The 3106-nt window shown below is 37.2% G+C and overlaps 1 long non-coding RNA gene across 1 annotated transcript; it reads right to left on the bottom strand.

The window, feature by feature from the left end:
• Positions 1–214: 214 nt before the first annotated feature.
• Positions 215–1728, bottom strand: LOC108872172. The gene is made up of 2 exons (XR_001958896.2): positions 1348–1728; positions 215–1249 (listed from the first exon to the last, which is right to left on the bottom strand). It is a non-coding gene; the product is annotated as an uncharacterized LOC108872172 (long non-coding RNA).
• Between the last annotated feature and the right edge of the window lie 1378 nt (positions 1729–3106).

Consider the following 3106-nt stretch of genomic DNA (forward strand, 5'->3'; position numbering starts at 1 on the left):
ACAAAAGCACGAGATCCAAACTCTGATGCTAACAGTCAGCTACAAATGATGAAGCTAGTTTTGACTTGTAAACCGAATGGAGTCGGGACAAGCAATGGTTGTGAGAGGGAAAAAGAGACATCCTTTGAAGGGAGCATCATAGAGGGTAGATGCTGAAATGTGTTGATGAGAAGTGAAAAGCTGATAGCATCTCTGTGTGAAAGTTATTTTTTTCTTTTTAGTAATAAAGTGTCTATTTGCAGGGTTACATCTTCATTGGTCGGTTACTTGTTATGTTAGCCAGTCAATTTGTGTTTGTGAAGGCTAAACAATTTAGTAACAATCTAACAGACCTTGAACAATAGCATTATCTATTTTATCTTTTCTCGAGACGGTTAAACGGGAGTTTAGCAATGTCTCTCGTCGTTTTGGTTTGCTAAATTCACTTGTAACCGTTGGTGTAATGAAGTGTCTGATGCAGGATTGCATCTTCGTTGGTCGGTTACTCGGTGTGTTAATCTGATAGTTTGTTATTGTTAAGGGTAAACATTTTAGTAATCAAACTTGGATGATAGCAGTATGTTTAATCTTTTATCGGGAGTTTAGCAAGAGGCCTGGTTGTTTTGATTTGTTAATTCCACTTGTAACAGAGAGTCAGTTCAAAAAAATAAAAAAACTCCACTTTCTCTTAAATATATATCAAGCCCCTAGGGGGAAATCTGAACATAAATAGACCGGAGCTCCGATGAAACAGAAATTGCTAGGTTACATGGAAAAAAGAAGAAACACACCTAAACACACAAATCTAAAGCGAACTAGAGGAGTTGTGGGGAAGAAGACGAAAGAGGCGGAGCCGCCACCTGCGACAGACACCGCTGCCAGCATATCATTGTATCCGGGACATCACTATAGCAGAGTGTCCATGCCAGCTAATAGAACCTTCACCGGTGTACCTTCAAAGCTAAGCCATCTCAAAGGGGTCCCGCTGCCACATAACACCAGAGCCATAAAGAACACCCGACTCTCGAACTCTTCCGCCGTTGATTGCGAAGGGTCTCCACCTTCTCACAAGTCCGAACAGTCGTCACCGGGAGAACCGCCATCTCTATGGATAGATCCGCCGTGAAACGAGCACCTCTCAACAATCGAGACAAACTTTAGGGATCCCGATGATTGACTTGCGGAATCGGCTGTCTGCTCCACCGTCCTCAAGCAGAGCCTCCGCCTAAAACCAACGAGCCACTATAGAACAGCCAAAGCTTTCCTAATTCTGTCGCACAACGTAAACAAATCAGAAGAGGAAGAAAAGAAACACCACCAAAATAAAACCATATGACATCTACAAGGAAAAAATGGAGGCGGCGTTACACTGCCGCTTGGATCCATTTGGATTGGACAATTGACACAAAGAAGACAGAGTAAATAGAGTTATGTCTGATATATATCATTTAAGGGACGAACAATAACTTATAAAGAAGAAGAAGAGGTGTCTTGGTTCGGGGAAATTTTATGAATATAATATAATATATCAATTTGTCTGACACAGATACATTTCATGTAGAATTGGATTATCAGAAAAAAGAATATACAAGAATATGTAGGCATCATGAAAATCGAAGAGTAGAAAGCAATAGGGGTATAATGGTCATAAATTAATCGACAATTCCTATGAAAACAAAAAATGTGTATAGAGCTAATTATGCGATATTTCTTGTGTGTAGAGTGCAAATTCTCTAAGAAAGAAGACAAGAACTCACGCGAGACACGTGCACCGAAGCTTTTCCCACGTGCCAGCGAGTTCGTCTCCGTTCACAGATGACAGAACCACAAGAGGTAGGGTAGGACCTTAAAGCACATCCTCCTACACCTAAACAAACCGACATCTGAGTTTTTACTTGTAATTACTAAATTGATTTTGTTATTTTCTTTTCAATATGGTATTTACTAAACATATAAGTAAGAGCGGTGAGATAGTTAATCATTCTAGTATTGGAAATGTTATGAGACAAAGTTCTAGAGGTTTATGTTTTATCCCTTGTTAAAATGTCAATTACTAGGGTTGGTAATTCTCTAACCGAAATTCAACCACCACTCAACACACAAACATGATATTATGATTGAATAACCTTACTTTGAAAACCTAAACATGGCACAATAAAGAGTTTAATATGTCATCAAAAACCATATTTTAATCAGTGTTTGACACATTGACTTGTTATTTTTGAGGCCCAATTTAAATAGTTTCAAAAGTAAATTTTATTCAACGTACCATCACTACATGCTCACCTAGATAAAATGATTTAAATTGCCATTGATTAAGTTACTAATGAATAACAATCTTAGGATTTGGTGTGTATCCACATTAGTCATGAGTTTGATTCTCTTTGAATTAAATTATCACTATTTGGCTAGTCTAGTTTCAAAATTGGGCCTAAATAATTTACATATGAACCGTAACAGATTATCGGTCTATCTCTGATATTAGTCGGAAATTGTTCCAAACTCGGGTCAGACAGTGTGATATGTTTTGGGACTAATTAATTATGTAACACTAACTGTGTTTTTTTTCGGAGCTGACCGGATCCGTCTATACTATATATATATATATATATATACGAGATTATATCTATTTATTTATATAAAATTCCAATTGTTGTTGCACAATAAAAAGCAATGGATTAAACATAAACCTAATCAAAATTGAAACACAAAAAGAGTAGAGAGACAATATATGGGTCTGCAGCAATTAAGTGGGCATGTCGTATAGTTTAGGCAAAGCGTAATGCAACTGCGTGCTGGTTTGGCCCACTCTTTTTATGCCCTCCTTTTTCCGGCTTCTCTCCGCACTTCACGCCGTCCAAGCCTTAATCTAATCTAGGGTTTAACACAAATCCTTAATCTCTCTAAATTTTTATTAATAATTATCCCGTGGGGACACAACCAAAGCTGGAAATCTGGACAGTAATATTTACAGTATTTGATTAATTAAAATTAAATTTAGATAAATCATTAGTTAAGCTCAGACTTTGTTTTGACCGCTTAGGTCCACTAATAGATTCGTACAAATTGAAATTTCTTCTAGTCGCTAGCCATTTGTCGCATTATGATAAAATAAAACTACTAACTA

This window comes from Brassica rapa, chromosome A01 (assembly GCF_000309985.2).
Source record: "Brassica rapa cultivar Chiifu-401-42 chromosome A01, CAAS_Brap_v3.01, whole genome shotgun sequence".
Classification (NCBI taxonomy): Eukaryota; Viridiplantae; Streptophyta; class Magnoliopsida; order Brassicales; family Brassicaceae; genus Brassica; species Brassica rapa.